Source organism: Columba livia, chromosome Z (genome assembly GCF_036013475.1).
Source record: "Columba livia isolate bColLiv1 breed racing homer chromosome Z, bColLiv1.pat.W.v2, whole genome shotgun sequence".
Lineage (NCBI taxonomy): Eukaryota > Metazoa > Chordata > Aves > Columbiformes > Columbidae > Columba > Columba livia.
This window is the reverse complement of record NC_088642.1, coordinates 15,427,958-15,454,880: the sequence shown is the minus strand read 5'-3', so window position 1 is coordinate 15,454,880 and position 26,923 is coordinate 15,427,958. Positions and strand designations below refer to the sequence as shown.

Sequence of the window (26,923 nt, the reverse complement as noted above, 5' to 3'; positions counted from 1 at the left end):
AAGAGAAAGCATTGATGATTCCTGCATCCAATTAGGGTTCCACCTGTCAGATGAGTCTTTCTATACAGAGACTATAGACAGAGGCTCTATCCAAAACCGTACAATATGAGTCAGTTATAATTCTCTGAAGTAGCTGGAGAACAGTGGTGGACACCTTCCCAATGCAGAGCTTGTAATATGTTGGCATTTATTCAGTTTCTGATATTAAACACAATGTAAAACTCTCATGTTTCAGATTATAAAATCATCTTACAAGTCTTCTCTTTTAAAAAAGCAGATAGTTCTGATTGGCCCTATTATCAGCCTGTGCCAACTGACCTTGTATCGCTATCCAGTCAAGGTTAATTTGCTTATGTGTCTATGAAAATGCTGTCAGGGCAAAAGGACAAATCACACCTGAGTTCAACAGCAGTTGCTTTTAGGTATGCTTTGTAGGTGATCAGCCCAGAGAAGCCATGTAGTTCAAAAATTCTCTGAGTCTTCTAATCGTTCATCACCCTAATTCCCCAAATAAGCTAACACAGTAAAGCATATTTGACTTGCAATCTAAATCGCTTCATCTCTGGGAACCTGAATTACTTGCTTCCACTGTAGTACCAAAAACAAGTCCACAATGCCTATGAGAAAAAAAATAAAAAAAATAATAAAAAGAAAATATATATATTTTTTAAAGTCCATAGATGAAGATAAGGAAAAGCCATAGAACTCTCTATTGGAGATCTTATTTACATCTTCAAAACTTTCCCCAACTGTTTCTACAACCTCTTTCCCTCCACTTAAACCCATTCTATGGAGAGGTGAAGCAGAATCAGACAGAACTAGCACAGTATGCCTTCTGTCCACAGGTCAAAGGTAATCTGCTAGCTGGACTGACATCTACAGCAGTTGTCTGACCTGTTCTTTCAAAACACCTTTTCCTTCCTTGGCTCTGTATTTGGGTCAAATATCCTCTTCAGTTCCAGCTATTGGCTTGATGATAATGACCCAGCCTGCCTCTGAAGAATCTGATGGGCAGTTTCTTCAGATGGATGCCAGTCCATTGTTACCTGAAATCCTCAAAAGTACATGCGATACTTACAAAGTTACTACTGATATTTCCTTATCAATATAAGTTAAAAGAGATCGTTCATAAAATACAAGTGCCCTTGTAAGAGGAATTCTGATTATCTGGTACTTCAAAACATAGTCTGGTTCAATATGTCATCAAAAATTTCCTGTATATCATGTTTAAAGCATAATTTTTAAATATACAAGTACAAGCAAATGAAAATTCATGTTATATAGGTGATTAAAGTAAAAAGGCCAGAGAGCTAACAACACGCAGATTATGTGAGTTTGCTGTGAAACAGTGTTAAAAACTTTTTTGAATGAGGTTATCTAACTACAATCCATTTTCCCATGGGAGATTGTTCAAAGAAACAGCATACAGGAAAATATTTGATGGATGAAGTATCTTTAACAGATAAATAGTTGTATCATTGCATGGTCTTGAGTAAGTGGAAGAATAAACACATTAATTAACCTGAGTTATACCATTAAACAAGTTGTAATAACATAAATGCGTATTTGATTAAGCAGTAAAGGAAAATGTACAGAAAAAATTTCCACAAAAGGCAAAAGCAGAAAATTAATAAATTAGTGAAGGAGTCAGCAGATACATTTACAAGAAACCTTCAAAATTCTATTTAAGAAGTTCATTACATTCAAATGAAGTCGACTGAGCAGTCAACCTATCTGTTTTCTAGATAGAGTTGAAAAACATGCATGATTGATTAAGAACAGCAGAGAAAGATAATAGAAAGAAATAGGCATTAAACTTGAGAGCAATGAAAGGACACAGATAGTTCTGAATGCTCTTTGTTCACAGCAGATTAAATGCCGCTCACCTTCTGAGACAGAAGCCAGACCACAACATCACAAAATATAAATGTTTGTGTTTTTAGAAAGCTGCTTTGTTTGTTTGTTTGTTTTCTCCAATAAAATGCTTTTTGACAAAATGAACAGGCAAACTATGTACTCACAATGGTTTTTCTATGTAGTCACATTCAGGATGTTATATTGATGATTTTCCACTAGAGACTAAATTTAAGGAAGAAGCATCTCTGACACACTATTCTTTATGGCTGTGGGTACTGCAGTCTGAACTGGGGACAGAAGAGAAAAGCAGATACTAGAGCCTTGCTTCATTCCATGGCATATCACAATCGATCTGGCCAGCTTAGGTTTCTGTGCTATATGGGACAATGGTAGGTTACAAGAAGCTAGCTACAAGGGGAGTGCATAACGCTAGACCATTAAAAATTGAGCAAAAATTCAAAATAATTATAATTATTATGTATGACTTACATATTGCAATTGCCAGACACTATTCAATCGTATAATGATGTTTAGCTGTAAATATAGAAACGTATTACCAGAATGCTTCTCTGCTGAAATAGAATTCAGGAGATCTGACTGCAAGCTAGGGAATTTTTCCATCTAACACTGCAGATCCTGGACATGGCAATACCTAAGCATAACCTGTTGACAGACGGATGACCACAACATCACAGTTCAGACATGAGGATTCCACTATGAAAGGGGATAAACTGTGTGACCCGAAGCCCTTGTTTAAAACAGACTGTTTTAAACAGGCTGTTTTTAAAACTGTTTCTGACAAAATGCTGGAGAAGATTGTTCTTGGAGTTATCGAAAAACATCTGAATGACAATGTAGTCATTGGCCCTAGCCAGAATGGGTTCATGAGGGAAAGTCCTGCTTACAAACTTAGTTTCTTTCTACAACAAGGTTACCCACTTAGTTGACCAAGGGAAGCCTGTTGATGTGATATTTTTGAATTTCAGTAAAGCCTTTGATACTGTCTCCCACAGTATCCTCCTGGACAAGGTGTCCAGCACACAGCTGGATAAACACACAGTGCAGTGGGTGAGAATTGGCTGATGGGCCAGGCTCAAAGGATTCTAGTAATTGGGATTATGTTGGGCTGGCGACCAGTCACCAGCGGGGTTACACAAGGATCCATCTTAGGGTCAGCCCTCTTCAGTGTTTTTATAAGTGACTTAAACAGAGGACTTGAAGGAATAGTAAGTAAGTTCACCAATGGCACAAAATTGAGAGGAGCTGTTGACACTCTCAAGGGCAGAGGGGCCCTGCAGAGAGATCTAGACAAATTGGAAAACTGGGCAATCACCAACCACATGAAGTTCAACAAGGGCAAGTCCTGGATTTTACTCCTGGGACACGGCAACCCTGGCTCTACATACAGACTGGTTGGTGAGATGCTGGAAAACAACTCTGTGCAGAGGGATACGGGGGTTTTGGTCAACAGCAAGTTGAACATGAGCCAACACTCCTGGCAGCCAAGAGGGCAACCGTGTCCTGGGTGCATCCAGCACAGCATTGCCAGCTGGGCAGGGAGGTGATTGTCCTGCTCTGCTCTGCACTGATGCAGCCTCACCTGCAGCACTGTGTGCAGGTCTGGGCAACACAGGGTAAAAAAGATACAAAGCTACTGGTGAGTGTTTGGAAGAGGGCTATGAAATTGGTGAAGAATTTGGAGGGTAATCCATACAAGGAGCAGCTAAAGTCTCTTGGTTTGTTCAGCCTGGAGGAGACTGAGGGGAGACCTCATCATGGCTACAGCTTCCTCACAAGGGGAGGACGAGGGGCAGGCGCTGAGCTCTTCTCTCTGGCAAACAGCGATAGAACCTGAGGGGGTAGCAGGAAGATGTGCCAGGGGGGGTATAGGTTTAGGTTTAGGTTTAGGTTTAGGTTTAGGAAAAAGTTCTCCCCCCAGAGGGTGCTGGAGCACTGAACAGGCTCCCCAGGGAGGTGTCACAGCCCCAAGCCTGACAGTGTTCAAGAAGGGACTGGACAACATCCTCAGACACATGGTGTGAACTGTGGGATTGTCATACACAGGAACAGAAGTTGGACTCCATGATCCTTGTGAATCCATTCCAACTCAGGACATTCTATGATACTATGACCACTGGCAACTCAGAAGAAGCTTTAGAAATAGACAGTAATTAGACCCATTAACTGTTTGTGGATTATATAGAAAGGTATTGCCATTGGAAATTAATCCATTTTTCTGTAGAGTTTGCTGAAGAACATTCTAAAGGAGAGAGTTTTTCTGATAGTTCCTCAAGGAATCAGGTTTATTGTGTATTATTTAAAAGAACTAATTAATATTAAGGGAACAAACTAGGTGACTCATGAAGCCAACAGCAAAATAAGAAATAATATTTACTTAATGAAGACAGCAGAAAGAAATTCTTAACAGTAATGAATTATTGTTCATTATGCATTTTCTGCTGTGGTGGTAATGTATCACAGGTGAGACTACTGATATGTATGGTGTGCTATGGGCAGACTTCCAGAAAGCATTTTGTTTTCATAGAATTCTAAGACAAATAATGTTATTTGTGAAATAGTATGAAAGATGTTGCATTCATCTTTAATGCATGCAGCATGGAAGATGGTGTATAAATGGTGTATAAATACCTGAGGGGAGGATATGAGGACTGGGATTCTGGGACTGAACTTTACACATCCACCAAATGTGTGCTATGAGTATGATCTTCTTGTGATGAATACTGATTTCACAGAATCACAGAATTGGCTGGGTTGGAAAAGACCTCAGAGATCATCAAGTCCAACCCTTGGTCCTACTTATGAGCTACTTTTGTCTTTCCCTTTTGACAAAGGAGTATGGTCTTGTCTTAGCCAAGATCAAAGTATAAAGTGAGCAGGAAATGAGTAAAATAAGCCATGGCAAGCAGGAACAGAGTGTAACCAGCAACAGCCTACAGGGGAAGAATCTGCAAAGGTATGCATCAATATCATTAGGAATGTACCTTATTGGTGGCCTCTGGCAACACCTGGCTATAAAAACAGCAATGTTAGAGATCAGGGGGACATCCATATGCAGATGTCCAACATCATATAGAAGAATCATGCTCAGATAGAGGAACTGCAACATACTAGAGCTAAGCCATTGCCCATGTTCACTATGAAAACTGGTCAGAGGGATTGCCATGTTCCCCAAAGCTCAGTTCCACCACCTAGCCAAAATGGTAACTGGGGCAGGTCTAAGCTGATGATATGTGTATATGTGTGAATATGAATGAGAAGCTCTCCCTGACACTACCTTTCAATCATTTACTACATCTAAGAAGTCAAACAATGTCTTGTTATTTGGTGTGCATCACTTCTTTTTGCATGAACTTTTCACATCACCAATGAAATTGGATCCAATTAAAATTGCCACTACTAGAGCCAGGCTGCTCTGGAGTCTTCTATTAAACCTAACAACCTGTGTTCATAGGAAAACTACACAGCTTTTGGTTGGAGGTACAAAACCTGTGTAGCCTCCATGTGTTTGCTGTTATCATATAATGGTGTGCCCTACTACTAGTCACACAAGTAACCTCAGTAACTTATGACAGGTTTGGAAGTTAAAAATGTATACTTAGTGTTGTGTTAGCCTAGCACAAAGAAATAAAACTTAATCTCAGTCTCCTCCACTCCTGACCCACAATAAGGTCTGTGTTTATGCCAATACAGTGACTTAAGCATTCTCCAGAAAATTAACATAGTATAGAGGAAGAGACAAAGAATTGTGATAAGTCAAGTTGAAAAAAAGATGGGGATTATTAATTGATTTCTATTCATGGAAATGAGTAAAAGTAGCTGTCAGCTCCTGTCAGCTTACATTGGAATCGAGAAAAGCATTCTAAAGCTGCCATGCATTCTCCAGCCCACATGTTAAAACTGAAGTAAAGGCTTTTGTTGAATGAGGAGGCATCTCCTCTTTGAGTGCAAACATTGCTCAGAGTGCTTATGCTGTGCAGACATTTGTACAGCATACAAAATCCTGAATTATGTCTGAGAAAGGCACTTTACTAGTTCTGGGAAGTTCAATGCCCATGGCAATTTCCTGTGAAATCAATGATTGTTTCAGTTGATTTTCCCACTGAAAGATAACACTGACCATTTAGTTCTACCAAAAAAAAAGTCTCACAAATTGGTACACCATTTATTGTTTGACTGCATATACACAGATATTGAAAAGGTAAGAATACATGGCAAGCTTCAGTCTGTTGATCCAAAATCAATCTTCTTTAGCTAAAAGACTAAGGGATTTTTTTAACCCTATTATTATGTGCCTGAAGTTGACATTTACTGCTTCATTATAATTTTGCTTTATGGCACAAAATATTGTTGGGCTTAGTTTCTAACAATTATCAGAAATGTTCTCTCTTCAGGCATCTATGGGGAACTCTTACTGGTGCCAATGAGCTGTGAGAGATTCATAGGACATCAGAGTCAGAACCTGAGATTTCCTCTCCAGACTTTGTTTAAAAAAATGGGTTATTGTGCTCTTGTGGTTTCTGATGCTGCCTATGAAGCTGGATAATGACCTACCACTCTTCACCATTTGGAAAGGCCATTTGTGTCCCCTATTCCTCCTATTTCTCACACACATTTGTCTCAGGATGTACACAATTCCCACCGTAGAGATACTTGCCTCTCTCCATCAGGCATTGAGGGAACTCAGGCAACTAGATTAGTTGGAGCACTCATCATCAGCTAGTATGGCTTGGTGAATCAAGTGTGTGACTCTACAACTAAATAAAAAGCTAGTGGATATCTGTGATGCATTTTGTTGAAGTTCTTAGCAGGAGCTGGAAGGTCTAACAATTTACAGAAAGAGATAACTTTAGTAATAATCCACTGCTATGTTTTGAATTTTGTGTGCTTGCAATTGTTGCCAAACAATGCAATTATTTTGTGTACTAGACTTTAATATTTCTAGGGGACATGGCAGCTAACAGCCCTTTTTTCTTCAGGCCAGATCACTTTGCTGTATTTTTCAGAACTTATCTTCCCCAGTTCCTGAGTTTCTGTTAAATATGGCCAAAAGCAACACTTTGAAAGTATGAGGTTCTGTACCTAAAAAAAAATAGTCTCATGAAATATGTAACAAGAAAACTAAAATTAGAAAGGGCATTTAATTATTTCAAAATGACATATGGAAAAACTATTTTCTGTGCAATTATCCATAATCACATAGTAGTAGTAATGGCCATGTGAACATTCTCCACATTTAAGTAACAAGAACCTGATCTTAATTTCTTTCCTCTAAACCTCATTTTAAAAAGTCATGAGTAAGTAATAAAAAATAGATCTGAAAAGAATCTTTCAGCTATTCACTTTCTTTTTGTCTTGGTTTCATCATTGATAGGTAAGTCTTCATATAAGAACCCTAGAAAAAATTCTGAAGCAACTATCTAGAAAAGCCTCTGCATACAGTAGCTACTAGACTGGCTATAACTTCCAGTTCATAAAATGCAGGATTTTCACCTTTAAATGACAATGTACCACATATCTCCATATATAAGCCTTTGTACAGTGATAAATGATTCGTGAATTTTCCTTAACTAAGGTGGTATACCCATATCACTTCACAAACTGCCTTGTATTTTATGTTTGGTTTTATTTCTGCCTCTTCTGTGTAATGGAATCTTAAAATACTTCATTTGAATAGATATGCAAGTATCACTCATGACCTGCACAGTAAAGGTAGGTCTTAGCCAGAAGTTAAACAGAAGTCTAACCTTAGAGTTAAATAGAACACAGAATCCCATTGTTTAAGAAAGAGGAAAAATGAAAAGAGTTTCATTGGCCTAAGACATGACGTAAAATAAACAAAGTAATTTTTAAGAATTATTCCTGTTGCCAAGTCACAAAGAAGAGATGAACAGATCAGTTAGTAATGTCAGAGATCATCTAATTTTCACCTCAGAATAATACTTGCATCTTAGGTAGAAGGGCTTTTGTCATGTCTATATGCATGCTATAAAAAAACATTTTAACTAAAATTCTTTGTAAATGTCCTTATATAAACCTGAACAGTTACCACAGACAGAAAAGGGTTGATGCATATGCTGTCATTTTCTACCATCTTGTTGGGATCAAATAGTTCAAAATATACAATTTATCATATTTATAATGAGAGAAAAAATTTCCTGTCATCATTTATCAGTCAGTGGAAATACAAATACAAAATTGAAATTCAGAGTCTTGAGATCTTAGTGACAATATCCTGAAGTTCCACCACACATTTAATGAAACCTAACTCATCCAACCCAAACCAGATTCTGATCTGGATCTATTCTTTGAGGAACTGGCCAATACTTATTCAAAAGTTGAGCTATATACATTCAAAGAATGTATATAATGCCTTGGTTGCAGCGACCATGAAATGGTGGAGTTCAGGATCTTGTGTGGCAGGAACAGAATAGCAAGCAGAATTGCAACCCTGGACTTCAGCAGGGAAAACTTTGGCCTTTCCAAGCAATTCTAGGGGAAATTCCATGGGCAAGGCTTCTTGAAGGTAAGGGAGCCCAAGACAGTTGGTTAGTGTTCAGAGACTGCTTCTTCCAGGCTCAAGATCAGAGCATCCTGACACGTAGGAAGTCAAGGAAGGGAGACAAGAGACCTGTGTGGTTAAACAGGAAACTGCTGGGTAATCTCAAGTGGAAGAAGAGAGTTTATAGATCATGGAAGAATGGGCTGGCCACTTGGGAAGAATATAAGGCTGTTGTCAGAGGATGTGGGGAGGCAACTAGGAAAGCTAAGGCCTCCTTAGAATTAAACCTGGTGAGAGGGGTCAAGAACAACAGAAAGAGCTTTTTCGAATACGTGGCAGATAAAACTAACACCAGAGGCTATGTAGGCCCACTGATGAACGAGGTGTGTGCCCTGGTGACAGAAGACACAGAGAAGGCAGAGTTACTGAATTCCTTCTTTGTCTCTGTCTACTCTGCTAGAATCTGTCCTGAGGAGCCCCGTACTCCTGAGGCCCCAGAGGAAGTCAAGAAAATGGAGGAGTTTGCCTCGGTTGATGAGGACTGGGTTAGGGAGCAATTAGGCAATCTGGATATCCATAAATCCATGGGTCTGGGGAGCTGGCTGAGGTCATTGCTAGGCCACTCTCCATCATCTTTGCCAGGTCTTGGGAAATGGGAGAGGTGCCTGAGGACTGGAGGAAAGCAAATGTCACTCCCGTCTTCAAATAGGGCAAGAAGGAGGACCTGGGTAACTAGAGACCGGTCAGCCTCACCTCCATCCCTGGGAAACCGATGGAACAACTTATCCTTGGTGTCATCTCAAGGCATATCAAGGATGAGAGGGTTATTAGGGGCAGTCAGCATGGCTTCACCAAGAAGTCATGCTTGACCAACCTCACTGCCTTTTATGAGGATGTAACAAGGTGGATAGATGATGGCAGGGCGGTGGATGTGGTCTACTTTTACTTCAGTAAGGCATTTGACACAGCCTCCCACAGCATTCTCACAGCTAAACTGACGGTGTGCAGTCTGGACAATCGGATAATGAGGTGGACTGTGAACTGGCTGAATGAAAGAAGCCAGAAAGTCGTGGTCAATGGGGCGGAGTCTAGCAGGAGGCCTGTATCTAGTGGAGTGCCTCAAGGGTCGGTACTGGGGCCAGTACTATTCAATATATTCATCAGTTACTTGGATGAGGGAATAGAGTGCACTGTCAGCAAGTTTGCTGATGACACCAAGCTGGGAGGAGTGGCTGACACGCCAGAAGGCTGTGCTGCCATCCAGAGACCTGGACAGGCTGGAGAGTTGGGCAGGGAAAAAATTAATGAAATATAACAAGGGCAAGTGTAGAGTCTTGCATCTGTGTAGGAACAACCCCAGGTTCCAGCATAAGTTAGGAAACTATTAAACAGCAGCATAGGGGATAGGGACCTGGGGGTCCTGGTGGACAACAGGATGACCATGAGCCAACACTGTGCCCTTGTGGCCAGGAAGGCCAATGGCATCCTGGGGTGTATTAGAAGGGGGGTGGTTAGTAGGTCCAGAGAGGTTTTCCTTCCCCTCTACTCTGTCCTGGTGAGACCACATAAGGAATATTGTGTCCAGTTCTGGGCCCCTCAGTTCAAGAAGGACAGGGAACTGCTGGAGAGAATCCAGCGCAGAGCAACGAAGATGATTAAGGGAGTGGAGCATCTTCCTTATGAGGAAAGGCTGAGGGAGCTGGGGCTCTTTAGCTTGGAGAAGAGGAGACTGAGGGGTGACCTTATTAATGTTTACAAATATATAAAGGGTGCATGTCAGGAGGATGGAGCCAGGCTCTTCTCGGTGACAACCAGTGGTAGGACAAGGGGCAATGGGTTCAAACTGGAACACAAGTGGTTCCACTTAAATTTGAGAAGAAACTTCTTCTCAGTGAGGGTGACAGAACATTGGAGCAGGCTATCCAGCGGGGTTGTGTAGTCTCCTACTTTGGAGACATTCAAAACCCGCCTGTACACCTTCCTGTGTAACCTTATCTAAGTGTTCCTGCTCTGGCAAGTGAATTGGACTAGATGATCTTTCAAGGTCCCTTCCAATCCCTGACATTCTGTGATTCTGTGATTCTGTGAAAAAGGAATTTTGTATTTGTAAATACCCTGAACAGTCATGGAAAAGGAGCAGACGGAGTGGAGGAATATGCATTTTCATTCCTACTTTCTAAAACTGCACTGGTAACTAGCCAAATAGGATTTTTATACTTATTGGTCATCGTTTAGGTATATTTATCTCTATATTGCTGACAACTTTTTCCAAATATTTTAAATTCTGCTTTTAAGTACATGTTCTTGAGAGCATGCACTTCTTTTTTCATGTGGTTCGTAGAGCTTAAAACCCAGAATTCTACAGTTCTGATGTGTCACAGGTCTAATATCGATAGGCAAAGGTGTCCATGCTTTCAAGGTTGATCCTGTGAAGACATACACAGTTAATTTTATGCACAACAAACCTACTTCTGCATAAACTAAATGTGTGCATAAATGTTTGCTTGTTCTAGGCCTTGGACAATGCCACAAAATAGTTCACAATGTGTATGAACTGTTCAAAGGTGGTTCATACAAATACAAACACAAACATTTTTCATTACTCCGTTTGGAACCAATTTGTAAATAGATGGTCAGAAATATCAGCCTTTGACAGGTGAGGCAAGCAATTAAGCCAACAAGTCATTGCTGCCTGTGAATGTTTTCTGGTAAAGCAGCACATTTTAAGACATGACTCACAAGAATTTACTAACTCTATCAAAAAGAAAAAATAGAGTATCTGACCTAGCTAAACAATGTGGGCATGAAACTCTGGGTAGCAAATAAAAAGTAAGACACAAGTAAATGTAAAGCAGGTATCATTCCTTTTTGTACTTTTGATGAAGATCCTCAGGATACATAAGAGAGGTCATGCAGTATGAGGCCAGAAATACATATTCTGAGGCAGACAGATCTCATCTCTTCCTCTCTTCCCCTCCCCTACTTCCCCCCCCTTCCCCAACACTTTGCACTGTAGCATTGCCTCTTTTCAGACACTATAGTAATGGCTGCCGGCTGCATCTCCTCTTCTATCCACATTAGAGTTTCAATCAAGCTTGAAGCTTAAAATAAGTCTGTCTCTCAGATCCATTTATACCTAAAAGCAAAATCAATTCTAAAGACAACTAATTTAGCCTTTTTCTTTTTTCTTTTCGTTAGGCCTTATCACACTGAAACAAATGTTCCAACAATCTGCAAATATTGAACAGAGTATATATATGTATCTATATCTTTCTTGGTTACAAAAATGTACTGTTGTTATGCTCTTAGGAATCTGAACAAATTACTTTTCACTGCCAAAGTCCATATAATTTCAAAGGGATGGGAATAACTCTGCATTTAAAATGCCCAAACAACCAGATATTCAGCCAAAAAAACCCAGACCTTACATCAAAATACAAAAAATAAAGCAATGGTCATAAATCTCTCTTTTTCTAAAGTGGTGAAACGGCATTGAGATTTCTATACAGTCTTCAAAACCTTTCTAAGGTATTCTGTCCAAGGATCCAGATTAGGCTTATACGAAGTCTACATTTGATGTTACTTCACAAAGGAAAATTGTAAGAAAATATTTTCACAGAGAAAAATGGAAAGAAAATACTTTTTAAAATACAACATAGACAAAACATTCTGACTCAATCCCAGCAGTGCACAGTGGAGTGACATATATCACAATGTATACTGCTAGTGATCGTAATGTGTGTCACAACACTGTTTTGGCCTCATATGTCACAGAGCACATCTGATAAACCAAGCATCTCCAATTGTAAATCACTAAAGAATAAACTACAGGAGTGTCTTTCAATTTCTTGTGGCTTCCCAGGTTCATTTTTGTAGTAAACATCAGAGTATTTTAAAGAAGATTGACATTACAGCACTTGTCTCTTTTTTTTTTTTTTAATTATTATTTCTTGAAAACTACGATTACTGGTTTTTGCTCACATGCTGCTTGTACAGGACCTCTAGGAGATATCTAGGGTAGCCTCTTGCTCATAAAAGGACCTTTGCCAACTTTAGATCAGGCTAGCTCTGGATACATCCAGCTGAATTTTGGAAATCTCTCGGGATGGATATTCCACAAACTCCCCTGGGCAAGCTATTCTACTGTATCATTACCTTTAGAGTTAAGAAGTTTTTCTTAATGCATAATATGAATCTCACAAGCTACAGTTCGTGGTCACTACCACCTGCTACTATCAAGAAGAATTTGTCATCATCTTTCTAACTCCCCTTCTTGTGGTTGCAAGCTGCTATTACTTTGCCCCTTATCTTTCTATTCAAACTAAGCAAGCCCTGTTCGCTCAGTCTCCATCCATAAATCCTAGGCCCCTGACCATCACACTCTGCTGGACTTTCCCATTTCTCTGTGACTGTTTTGAACAGGTTATCCAAGGTCCAGTCTCACCACTCGCAAAGGAATAGTAACTTCTTTAAACTCATTGGCCACATGCCTCCTAATGTAACCCGGTGTACAACATGTGATGTATTTGGACTGAAAACACACTTTTGGCTCAAATTCAACTTGATATTAGTTGTAATCCTGATTTGGGCTGCTACTCAGCTACTTGCTACCCAGCCTGCATCTATGTGCAGGGTTATTCCATCCCAGATACAGAACTCTGTTCTCTCAACTGAGTTTTATCAGGTTTCTGTTAATCCAGTCTTGAAGTTTCTTAAGGACTCTCTGGAGTGTAGCTTTACAGTTAGGTATGTAGGCCATTCTGATCTAGTATCATTCACAGATTTCTTAAGCATGCATTTTAGCTCATTATCCAGGTCATTGGCAAAGACATTGAACAAGACTGGCCCCAACATTGTCTCCTGGAGTACTCTCTTAGATATTTACTGACTGCTAACCAAATACCAAGACATTTTGTTCTGTGTCCAGCTAATTTTCAATCCATCTATAAGTACACTCATCCAGACACACTTTCTCAGGTTCAAAAATGAAAATTGTGTGGGTCATGAGCTTGGTGTCACAAGCCTTGCTAAAACTGAATATTTTTAGAAGTTTTGACACAACTTGGAAATACCAAAGAAAATCTATGTTTTGAGATGTACATTATGTTTTTGGTATCATAATGCCATAGCCAAATGCCTAAAGACACCAGTCAGAATATAGGCATAACGGCTTTAGAGTGTGTGCTTGTTGCCCAACAGAAAGGGAAGAAGGGACTTTAAAGCTCGTAGCATTCACCAATACATAAACAAGGTGTACTGCAGTACTGCATTGAGATAACAGCTGGGATCCTGAAGCAGTTAGCTGATGGATAGCTAGCTGGTAATAAGGTTGTTACTGAGCACACAAGAACTATTGCAGAAGGACTTTGAGCTTGTTTAACAGAAAAAGTAGAATTAGTGTGCTGTATGATTAAAACAAAACCAGTTGTTTGTCCACTCTAATCCAGGCTAGCAGAAGGAACGTGGTATGCTATTTAGGGACACCTTTTTTCTATCTTATGTAGTTTAATATTGATTTACAAGCTATCTCTCAGCTGAACTGAGTATGCAACAACATACCTTCAACTGGCTACACAAGTCACTTTTATCAAGTCCACATCAACAGCTAGTCTTGGTTATGTTTTGGTTATTGTAACTTCACCTTGCATTTCATAATTTCACCTCAAAATATATTTAAACCAAACAGGCTTAAATCTCTTCTGGCTGTAATACTGAAAACACTTCAGCTGAGTTAACACTGTTTGTACCTATCTTGCTTGATGGACCTGACCTGAGTCTCTGAATCAGGGACTGAGTGTTCTCAAAAAGATCAGGATCATCTTCCTTCTATCAGTCTGCAGGAGAAAAGCTGAGCTTGGAGTTCATTAGGCTTTTCCTTAGCAAAAGACTTAGTCAAACCCACTAGTACACAGGACTTCTTCTGCATCAAATACCACGGACACAAACTCACTTTGCCTCAGACATTGCCTACTACAGAAAGAAAATGTGGATACGTGGCAGAAGAGATCCACAAATTGCATCAGAGCATCAGAACTCCAGGCTGTGCCACAGTGTATACTTATCATTCAGTCAAAAAGTATTCATTTTATTTTCACTTCCTTAGGTCAAAGGCCCTAGCATTTTCTTTTTCTTTCTTAAGCGTACGTAATTTATTCCAAAAAGCCAGTGCACCACAAAAGTACCATCTGAGAAACAGCTCAGGGATCACAAGGTTGCAGCATCATACTGCAGACCTAACCTTACGGTAATGCTCATTTAGCTCCATCTTTTTTTCTTCCCTCTGTGCCACAATAGACAATAGTAAGTGTGTGGGCAGAGGGAATCATTTGAAGCTGACAGTTTGTATTCTCTCTGAGTCACTGTATCAGGACTACATTTCTCTTAGCCACAGAATTGCCCTCAGCAAATTGAAGCCTCTTCCCTGCCCTGCTGATACTGGCTCATACTAGAAGCAACATAAAGAAGCAGATATCTAAAATTTATATTTGCCCTTTATTTCTCTAACTTTTCTAAGATATCTTTCTTAGATTATAAAGAACACTTTGTGCACTTCAGGTTTTAGTAATAGGGCGTCTAAAGGTATTTATATGACAATGTAAGCACCCATGTCCAAAGTATGTCCTTTAAAATTCACCAGCTAGTCCTGGAGGTCGACAAGTTTTGTCACTATAGTTGTCAGGACTAAATTTCTGCTACTGGGCAGCGGCACAGCCACCTATGGACTGGCCACACTCAGTTTTTCTCATGCTGAGCTCCATCAAAAATCATACAGCAGGAATTTCCCACATAGCTAACCTCTGGGGTCCAAAGCCTACTATTAAGAGTAGTGCTTAGAAAAATGACAAACTGTCCTAAAAAAACACAGTCAAAAAGAGACAATACTTCCTATTCTCTACTACTAAATATAGTACTTATTCAGAAGGTGGAAGAACTGTCTTGAGATTTCTTCTGTCTGTATATAAATGTTTCTGTTAGAAATTTAGCTTAAGCACAGTTCTGTACATTAGCCTTATGATCCTCTAAAGATGTTAGCACAATGTTTTCACGTACCCCATGTCTATGCACCTGACATTCCCAAAGCAACGTAAAGGGAAAGGGGGCATCTAGCGTGAGGGGTTGAATCTCAGGATATAGGAAGGCATTTAAACATTAGATTGAAGTTTTCAGTGGCACAGCACCAGCATAAAAGCAGACTATGCTAACAGAAGACTGTGAAGGTGCCCTAAGTGATCATAAGATGTATGCGCTAGACAGACCGATGAAGCTTGAAATTCTCCTGCTTGTACAGTTAACTGCCTCACCTCTAAAGTTCTCATTGCTTCAGCTTCTCAAATATAAATTAGAGAGACCAGAAAGGAAGATAAAATGCATGGGGCTTTAAGTAAGGGTTTGTTGACATCATTCCATAAGAGAATCTATTGGAGAAAAATGGGTTTGGACCAAAATATGTGCAACTCTCATGGAGTAAATCTGACATGCAGCAGCACTTGGTCACCTCACATAGTTTAATTCTAGATGTTGGAAGTTATGACAGCCTCATAAACCAGGAAAATTCACTGTGTGGTTTCCTCAGGATTATAGCACTTCGTTTCCACATTTCACCTATTGACCTCTCCATTCTTTCTTGCCAGTGACATTTCATTATGTAGTGCACAGATGATTTGGAACTAGAAAATCAATTCCAAGAACTCATGTCCCCTTTCCACACAGGGAATGAAATGATTTATTTTTAAATAAATCTGAAAAGAAATCCAAAATATACTGGCTGTAAACAGGAAAAAAAAAAAAAAAGTAATAAATAGATGAATTTCAAAGAGGCTTTGTGTTTAGTGGTTATATTCAATTGTAAAAATGTGAGAAAGAGCCTGAATCTAAAGCTTTCATTCGTTGTCTGATAAATTACATAAACACATACACAACCGAATAGAATGAGTGAACCCACAGACGTGGGGGTGCGTGATGTCAAGTTAACATAGTAAGTCTGTAGTAGATCATGTTTCTGCTCTCCTGAACTCCATGTTTGAAATTTTGTTATTAATCTTGTTCACTTCTCTCTGTATCTTAAGCTCTACAATTTCGTGATAGCTAAAGCAAAGACTTCTATGACCTTCACACTCCAACCATTTCTTTCTGAGAGTAACAGATCCAGCAGAGCATCTTCCTTCTTTAGTATCTCCATGAAGAAATTGTACTAAACACACTCCAGGAATATCCTGGATTGCTTCTGCTCATCCATCTTTCAGTAAGTGTTGGAATAGCTCATGTTCCTCACTAGAATCAGGGTGTGAACCTGTGAGGCTTCTTTCAGTTGTCTAAAGCAAACTCCATTTACTTCTTGTTATTAAGTGGTTTGCAGAAGACAGCCACCATGAAGTCACTCTTGGTTTCTCTTTGATGGCCCTTTACCCATAAACATGCAAATTTGAGCTGCTTTGAGCTTTGTGTATTTGTGTAGACTGCAAGCCCTCCTTCCTGCCACACCTCCTGCTTAAAGACTCCATGTCAATTCAGTACAACGCTCTATTCAAGCAAACTATTTCATCATATCTCTTTGATCCAAATGAGATCTTAGCTCTGGAACCACACCTGGACTTCTGCTGTGTGTTTCCCATGCTGTGTGCATTGATGCACAGGTGTCTGAGATAGACCTCCAGTAACACTGCTTTCTGAGTGGAAATACGAGAGACTCCTTCATGCTCTGTCCCCAGGCACTGCCTTACTGCCTTTTGTGTTCCCCTACACTTTTCTTCAGGCTCTGCTCACCATTTCCTGACAAACCTATATTAAAGTCTCTCTCACTTGTTGGCAAAAATACTCTTGCCCCCTCAAGACAGTCCATCTCTCCCCTGTGGCTGTTATTCTTCAACGTGATCCAAGTAGTTACCAAAAACAAAGCCTTGCATGTGACATCAGCTGTGCAACAAGGCATTGACCTGACAGATACCTTTTTGCTTCACTCAGAATCAAGAATGTGAGGTGTTGGAATAAAAAAGAATATAAAGACAAGTAAGTTTTCAGAATAACTCATTGTTTTCCCTGGGCAGTTTATTTGTCACAACAAGCTACCTAGTTCATCACACTTCTATTTTCTGTTGTTTTTTGTGCTTTCTGTTAATTCTCAAAGCTACCTGTAAATTTTTGCCTGTTTGCAAATTTTTTTATGGTAAGCACTGTAGTGGGAATATTTTTTTTTTTCAAAATACAATCACAGAAAATGAAAGTAAGAAAGTCAAAAATGTCTAAGCTGTGATTTGTATTGAAAAATAAATTCCCAAGATTTTGAGAGAAAAATAATCAGATTATGACTTAATGAAATAACATTAGTGAATTAAAGGTTGCCTCCCTTTCAGGAAAAAAAGAAAAAAAAAAAAAAGGCGGCTGAATCGAATTAGTTTTCTTGAATCTGTTTTTAATATCTGTCCTGGTTTTGTTAAAAACAAGACCGGTTGTCTTTTAGTGATTTTCCTTTCAGCTAAGTTCTTCTAGGTGGCTGTACTTTTCTGAGTTTTAGCCTGCATGTTTTTCCTAGGATACTGTACTTGGTGCTGATAAGAGACCAACGGAATGCTGAAGAAGCTCATGTTTAGATTTATTACTATGTTAGCCAAGAAAGACTGATAAGTTTTCCCACATTCCATTGTGAGAGTGGCATGTTTGAGGAAGGGTGGATGAAACAGGTGACTAGAACTGATCAACTGAGGATCAACTGAATATTCCATCCCATAATCATCATACGCCCTATATAAGAGGGTGATCACGAGGGTCTCTCTCTCTTCGACCATGGCTGGCATCTAGAGAGGACCCTGTCTGTCTGCCTGTGATCTACAGGCCTCAGGCCCTGCATCCCTGCAACCAATATCTGCACTCTCCTGTGTCAATATGCGAATTCTTGACCTGGAATTAAAATTATTACCTCATTGAATCAATATATGTTTTTGGGGAGTGAGAGAAGCGATATTGCTGTAGTTTAGAAATTAAGTACCTGGTGGTCTAACCAGGAATACAGCTGAGCTGGTAGGAGTGTTCAACATACTCAGGTTACACTGTGTGACAACAAGCTGCTATTTCCCACATGATGCACTCAGTGTTACAGAGTGCAGGGTATTCAGACTTCAGAAAGTCTGGGGACCAGCAGTCTCTTGTGGATATATTGTTATGGAATGCTCTCTGCTAACTGAGTCATGTTTAGTCCTCTTTGAATATTAAGTGTAAATCTTTCTCATGTATTTAAATAGAGCATTAAATATTTACTTAGCAAATATGATCTACAACAGGAATTTGCAAGCACTGGTGTTCCTTAGTTTGAAGAAAACTGAGGGGTATAGTTATATTTACAAGTATAGAAAGGACTGATAAATGGGGGGAAGGTAACTAGTCCGATTACTTTAATCAATCCTAAAGAACAGATTGAAAAGTAAAGGACTAATTTGCAAACACTGAGAAATTTAACTGAAGTATGCAGATGGACTAATAGGAACAGTATTGCTGGCTGCATTGTTTAGAGTTTTTTTTTTTAATCCAATTAGGTCTCTTCTCTTTAGTACCTTGCCCATAAAAAGGTTTAGAGAAGTATCCTGTTTTTTCTAACATCTTCATGGACAAAAATGATCCTAAACAAGTCAGGTTTATAACAGGTTGAATGTGATTTTTCCTTATTGTGTTATTTGACTAATTATTAGCAAACATAGAGAAAGAACCTGGAAATTTTATTCCTGATTGTATTATTAAATAATCTTCATGTTGGTAATGTGGGATGAAAACATTTCTTATGTTCCATCATAAAAGAGCTGAGCAAAAACTAATATGTTGATTGATGTAGAAAAGTGGAAGATGCAGTGTTTCATGATTATGGTTAAGTCATAGTGGAGCAAAGAGAATCAGAAAGATGCAAAAGAAAAGGGAAATATTTACAAGTCAATAGAAGTAATTTAGGGATATTTGGAAAACCTGAAATACATTTGTGGTTTTCATGCAAGCATTACAATAACTCATAACAACATGTAAGCTTATAAACAAGAAAACATATAAATCCAAGCTAAGCCCTTCACTTCATTAAAATGTGGACAAATTTTTTTTGTGTGTGTTTTTTTTTTTTCCCCCCCCAGTGATATTCCTATTGAGTGGCGGTCCTATTTAAATAAACACATTAAAAAACTATGCTGATCAACTTTTTAGCCAGTGCATTTTTCATATTCTAAAACATACTGTATTTTATAACAGTTTATATGAGAATAGGATTATGTTTATCAGTGGTATGCCCTAGCACAGTTTTAGAGTTCTGGATGAGAAGTCAGAAATGGAGTAATTGCTGCTGTTCTAATAGAAAGTGCAGCCTTTTGAGTAACAATCTGACTATAAACTGCCCTGGAAAAGTTTCTGCAAAGACATGAATATTGTGCCTCTTGTATACCATAGTGTTGAAAAATTAAGGGAAAACCCATAGAAGTCCTTAAAATGTCAAAAAATACATCTTCTGAGGAAGCACTACAAAAGATCAATCTCTCATCAGAAAGAAAGAAGCAGTACAATCTGATTAATGCTGACATATGTGGAAACAACATGTACCAATGCCTAAAGCTTCAAACGAGATAGTATGAGACAAATAGGCACAATAAATTAACAGGAAGAATAATTAACAGTTGGAGCCACTTCAAAAAACTAGGATGGGTTTTCCATCCTTGACATAAAGCCCAGATATTGTTTTGAAGATACTCTCAAGTTTGCATTGCAATTAATTAAAGGGAGACCAAGAGCCTACAGAGTAAAGACAGTCAAAATATCTACAAAGGTAGTGTCTGGCTTCATAATCAATGAATATGTAAACTCTCATGCCTTTTATTGGAACATGAGAGTGTTTAACGTCTTACCAGAAGTTCAGCCCTAATTGATTTGTCAGCAAAGAATGTGTTGAGGGTTTCTTGATACATAACCTTGGACCAGAAAGGTGAACACATGGGTTCAATAGAGTAGGTAGCAAATCTGCCACAGAATGTAAGAAAATAAGAATTTCACTTGGTTAGTAGCATTTGTCAGTACTGAAAAAATGCAACTGCCTTTGACTATTTCCCCTAACCTCCAAAAAGAAATAATGTTCCTATTATTATTAATATAATACACACTGTATGAAGATACCTCACTAACATGCTGAGGCAGTTGTTTTCCACAGAAGCATATCACCTGCAAGACACCAGTCTAACACTGTTTCTGTTCACAGCACTGAGAGATCAGTTATACTTATTAAAATTTTGTGTACCTCACAAATTCATTTTTAATACTTGGCTCAGAAATCAGAAAGCATATTCAAGAAAACCCACATGAGTAACACGAAAGAATACATAAAATAATTAAGCAAAGCTAAACAAGAATTTGAACTATTTCCAGGCTTCCAAAAATTTTTCCAAAGTTGTGGGGTTTTTTTGTTTTTTCTTTTTGGTGTTTTTTTTGTTTTGTTTGTTTGTTGGGTTTTTTTGGGTTGGGTTTTTTGTTTTGTTTTGGTTTTGGTTTTTTTTGGTTGTTGTTGTTGTTTTGGTGTTTTGGTTTTTTTTTCTGAAGAGCAAGCAGGAAAATAGCATGCAAAAATATAAGTATTGGAAGGTCATAAATCACTGGAAAAGCTCTGAATAAAACTATTGTCTGACCCATAACTATAGCACTCTGAGAACAATGCTGTGCTCACTGCCGGATTGTGGACAAACTTCTTACACTACTGCTGAAATTATTCTTTGTACAATGCCAGCAAGCATAAGATTTTGCTTTCACTACCCACCCACAGCTACTCAGAAGATAAAGCACATGTACTGCAATTGTACAACTAGTCAGTCAGATACATTATGAGAAACTGTTCAGCTCTGCCAGCTAAGCAAAATGACATTATAAATATGCCTAATAGGGGTATAAATATAACTTTCCTTTCTCTGCATTTGCAGTGAATCTTCATGAATCCTCTAGCACAGGACAGAAACAGAAGTCAAAAATGTTAAAGTTACATTGAAGATTTCTTGCCCTTTAAAGGGCAGGGGACAGTAACTGGCATTAAACAGACTAGGTTCAAGTATGGTGATTTGAAGTGGAAATTAGCTCCGAGTAGGAATTTATGGTGAGAATTCAGTGTTATTATTTTCTCACCATTTATGTAAAGACCTAATGCTATTAATGCAGCTAAGAATTTCAAGAAATTATTATTCTAGAAAAGAGACAGATTTTGGTGTCACATATAGGCATGAGACTATAGAAGTTATGTTGTAATGTCCAAGATAGAAAATTTATTTAAAGAAATTATGAACTTATGATGAGAAACTCAACACTAATGACAAGCCTACTATGAACAGCTATGGAGAAGTGCCTTTAAGATCTTGCTCTTTCTGTCTCTGAATGAGAAATTTTCTTTCCAGTTACTGAGATGAGACAAAAATATTTACCGCCTCTTCTTTTCCTTATTCCACTACAACACAAGTCTATCCTGTGCAAAGTGAAATAATCAAAAGAGCACATTTAAACAGACTACTATTGGCAGGCGATGTGGACTGTCCCCACAATCTGACTGAGCAATGAAGAATTTGTATCACCTACTGTCAGCTGTTCAGTGCTGCTAGGTGCTGGGTCCTATTGTCTACAGACTAGAGGGCTGTATCTTAATCTATGAGAAACATAAAGTCTCTTAAAATTAGACATCACAGCTAATATAAATGATAGAGCTGTGTTAAATGCCATTGTATAGATGCACAGTGAAGTTGCAGAAGACGTTTATTTACCTTGCTTTGTGGATGTTTTGCTTCCTATGCTGGCTACACTGTTACCAGGTTTACTTACTTTAAAGTCAGTTTAGTTTACGCTTCTGTTCTTTTGACTGCCTCCAATATAAACCTACCTATAGTTAAAATATTCTCAGCAGAGCTGTATCTTCTCCTGACCACTTTCAGTCTTCTCACTATGTAATAGTAACAGAGACCAGAAAACCTGTATTGTGTAACAGATTCAGACTTATGCTATTGGCTTAGAGAAAGTATTACTACACCTTTAGGTCTACAGGCAAGTTTCTCAAGAATATGTTTGATGGCACAGCTATTTAGGAGACTTTCCATGCTACAACCTCCTTTCAGGTGTAGTGAGTGATAAGGTCTCCCCTCAGCCTCCTTTTCTTCAAGCTAAACAGCCCCAGTTCCCTCAACCACCCCTCGTAAGACTTGTGCTCCAGGCCCCTCACCATTGCCCTCCTCTGCACTCTCTCTAGTATCTCAGTGTATTTCTTGTAGTGAGAGGCCCAAAACTGAACACAGGATTCAAGGTGTGGCCTCACCAGTGCTGAGTACAGGAGGACAATCACTTCCCTAGTCCTGCTGGCCACACTATTCTTGATACAAGCCAGGATGATCTTGGCCTTTTTGGCCACCTGGGCACACTGCTGGCTCATCTTCAGCCAGATATCAATCAACACCTCCAGATCCTTTTCTGCCAGGCAGCTTTCCAGCCACTCTTCCCTGAGCCTGTAGCGCTGCCTGGGGTTGTTGTGACCCAAGTGCAGGACCCAGCACTTGGCTTTGTTAAACCTCATACAACTGGCCTCAGCCCAATGATCCAGCCAGTCCAGATCTCTCTGTATGGCTTTCCTACCCTCCAGCAGCTTAACAACCCCATCCAACTTGGTATTGTCTGCAAACTTACTAAGGGTCCACTCAGTCTCCTGGTCCAGATCATTGATAAAGATATTAAACAGAACTAAACCCAATACTGGGCCCTGGGGAACACCACTTATGACCATCTGCCAACTGGATTTGACTCAGTTCACAACTGTTAATGCCACGATCACCTCTGAACTTTTAGTTCTACAGATCTGAAAACAAACACAAAAGCATTCGACTTGGGTCCATTAGAAGCAACTGGGGCAAGTACACACATTATCAGTAGACTTCACAGCAAACGTCACAGTGATACTATTTGATGAAATCACAACTGAAATAATGAAGTAAACAGTTTTACTTAACTCTGTATGCAAAACTGTGAAAGATATGGTTGGCAAAAGGTGGAAAGGTAATAGTAACACCTAAAGAAAATACTACAAGAAAATTATGAGGAATATTTTAGTGAGCATTTTTTATTTAGAGTAGCAGTTTGTCTGCAAGCATAGTAATGAGTGTCAGTAAAACCTGTGTCACATATTCAAAAAGAAAAACAAACAAAATAACAAAACAAAAACAAACAAACAAAAACAACCAAAACTGCCTGCAATTGCTGCATACAAACTATATCCAAAAAGGTACAAGTGGGCTAAATCTTGCTCAGCTATATACACTTGGAGTCCAGATTTTATAACATATAGCTGATGGTGGAAACCATCCTGTACAAGGGAGAGCAAAAATGAAACCCATCATGATTGCCTGTTCAGAAAGAGAGAGACAGACAAAAGTGTGTTCCTTTGGTCTGGATAACTGTTTTAAGTTAAGGAAAACAACTTACAAGAAGTTATAAAGTTTCCATAATGAGGGGACATCACTGACTGACAGCTTGACACCCAAAGAGAAACCACAGTAAAAGCTGCCTTTCCAGCAAAATGGTTATTCTATATATAATTAAACATAAGCTTACAGAAAAGCAAGGTCTGCACACCCATATGAATGTCTGCCAAATTAAAAGGGCTTTGGAGAATATCTTCTAAGTCCTTGATTCATCCTTGCCAGTGAGAAAGAGGGTTTGCGCAAGCTACAGGGGAGAATTAGGCTTGAATGCCTCTGAAAAAAAAACCCACTAAAACAGATTGATATGAAAGAGTACACAGTGAACCCACGACAAAACCAAAATTGACTTCAGTTAGTTTAATGTGTCTATGATAGGACAATATTTTCTGTGAAGGAACAGTAGACAAGAAATCCATTATAAGAGATGCAATTAATTGAAAGTTAGAGCTCAGCAGAGAGAATGAAATGCTGTGAAAAATTGAATATGAGAATGAAAATATCCTTCTAAAGGTCAAGGAAAATATCAAAGAAACTACTCAGTGGAAAGGCCATTAACTTTAAAATCCTGACAGGAGTGGCAAATAAAAGGAATTGTACAATATACATGGTTGAAAACATACCCAGAGTGGCCCTTACTACAATTACATTTAAATGATGTATTATATTACAAATATAATTTGTTTAAAAAAAATATAAAAACAAGTTGCCTCCCACCAACATTGTTTCACGTTACAATGAAGAGGGGAGAAAATCCTTCCATAGCCCAATAAGTTATATACAATAAAAGCAATAAAATCATTGGTTCAGTGAACATACACATCTCAGAGACTAAAAGACTTGAAACTGGAAGCACAGTAAATGAATTTTATTTCAACACTTCAGGTTTAGCCAGAAAGTCCAGATCCATCTTATGGGATTGATCAGCTGTTCCTACTGAATATACTTTTATTGAACATGGGGTTTGATCTCCTTTTGTACATACGCTACAGTGTCTTTTAGAACATTTGAGTTTTTCTTGAAGTACTTTTGCTTTCTACAAATCCATCTTACTTTTTTCATGCTCATCTTAATCCTCATCCAGGTGAATTTCCAGTTTTTGAATAGAGGAAAAATAAAGGCTAAAATTTTCCTGTTAGAATACAGAAGATGTCTCATTCAGTGCAGGTGAACAAAATGACAGAGCAAAAAAAACAGTGACAAAACATATTTACCCCCAATACATTTTAAAACATATTAATACAACTGCTGTCTAGGAATATGTCAGATAGCACACACTGCAGCTTCTGCATGTTTTGGGAAATCTACATCTAAAAAAACAACGAGCTATTTTTATTGAATATATTGATGCTGTAAAGCCAAAGATTTATTTCAATGGAAGGACTCAATAAAACAAAACCAATTGGTTCCAATATTGGTTTGGTTATTTACAAGCCATTAGTAATAGGAAATCACCATACTGTAATTCTATCATTTCGTGACTGCACTGTTTCTAAAAAAAAAAAAAATAAGGTTAAAAGCAGATCAGAGAGGAGGAAAATCCCTATTAACTATTCTGGGTGACACAATCATTAGATCTAAGGACTTCACAGTCTATCAAAATCTGAAGAGCATCAAGTGTTAAAACTGAGAATGGAATTCTGTATTTGCTGAAAACAGCAAAACTCATTTAACTTCAATTGAATCAATGTTTCACCTTTGCACAACTCTAACAATCTTCAATGGAAACAATTCACTGAAGTGGAAGCTACAAACTATGACTTGAGACTATTTATTAACAGAGCCATATTTCGGACATTTTTACATCAGAAGGTTGTTGTTACATTTTTAAACCGGATTACATTGTCCCAGTTAACACTGCTTCTTTACTCTACTCCTGGGCCCTTCTGTTTATCTTTGAATGCTTTGAGAAGAGCATGTAAGGACACTAAAGAAGAAATGTCCTTTGAATAGTTCTCTACTCTCTTGCCATTATGGGTCAGGTGCCTAGGGAGCCTAAACTGCTCCACAGAGAGGCTAAAAGCTGGCATTTCCCAGAGCAAAAGATCAACAAGGGAAGTTTTTTGATGGTCTGTGCAAACACTCATTTTATAGTAGCCCTAAAATAATGTCCTGCCCTTACTTAGAGAAGACTGACCTACTCTGAAATATCAATCAGGGATTTTGACAAGGAGAGGAAAAACTATCATATGGAATCAAAAACTATCAAGTGGTTGAGACTATGGGTGTTTGGACTATGTCTCATTTATAAAGCCACAATAAGTGATTGTCTACATACTTGTGGTTTTTCTTATATGTAGCTTAGAAGCATAAAAAGCTTTATTTATTAAACATGAATGAGTACTCTGGAATATTCCAGAATTCTCCTGCTTCAGTTTACACCACAGACTTACCTTTATCTGTTTTCTATTCCCATCACCTTCTTTCTCCATGACCTTCCCAGCAAACATGATCCTGCTTCTCAGTAAAAACTGGAGAATAATTTCCTTCTCTCTTCCTCCCACTTAATGGCTCAAGACCATCTGTTGGCATGTCTTCTCCAAAGTACTCTGTTTTATTAATACAACAGATACTAGTGAATGAGTATCATGGTAAGAGATCTGCTGGGGAGGGAGAACAAGATGGAAAATTACACTGTGATGATATTTTATTTGCTTCTCATCTCTTCTGCATCATAAAATGATAAGAAATACAAGGCAAGAATGGTATTACAGACTAAGGACCATCAACAGTTTAATTAGAATTGTCTGTAAGTGGTTTAATATACATGTGTTGTTTGTGGTTTTCACTGAATTGCTTTTTTTCTCCTCTGTTCATAAGGTTCAACGAACATTACTATTATAGAATTACATGTGGGGTTATTTTAGTTGTCAGACACCTTGAAGAGAGGAAAATATGTCTGTGATGTTAAGTCTAGCCAGAACTTACAGAAACTGTGATCAGAATATGCCTTTTCCAAGGCTTATCAGAGACTGTAGGTTCCTTACATGAGGGAATGAGTAACAGCAAATCTGGGAAAGACCATTTATTCTACTATGTTATTTCCACAGTTCCATGAGTCATTTTTACTTATTATAATAACAATGTATTACTGCAG

General features: G+C 38.5%; 1 long non-coding RNA gene across 1 annotated transcript; it reads right to left on the bottom strand.

Annotated features, from left to right (window-relative positions):
* Positions 1–24,679: 24,679 nt before the first annotated feature.
* On the bottom strand, positions 24,680–26,375 carry LOC135577440 (uncharacterized). Its single transcript, XR_010469237.1, has 2 exons — positions 26,220–26,375; positions 24,680–24,958 (listed from the first exon to the last, which is right to left on the bottom strand). It is a non-coding gene; the product is annotated as an uncharacterized LOC135577440 (long non-coding RNA).
* Between the last annotated feature and the right edge of the window lie 548 nt (positions 26,376–26,923).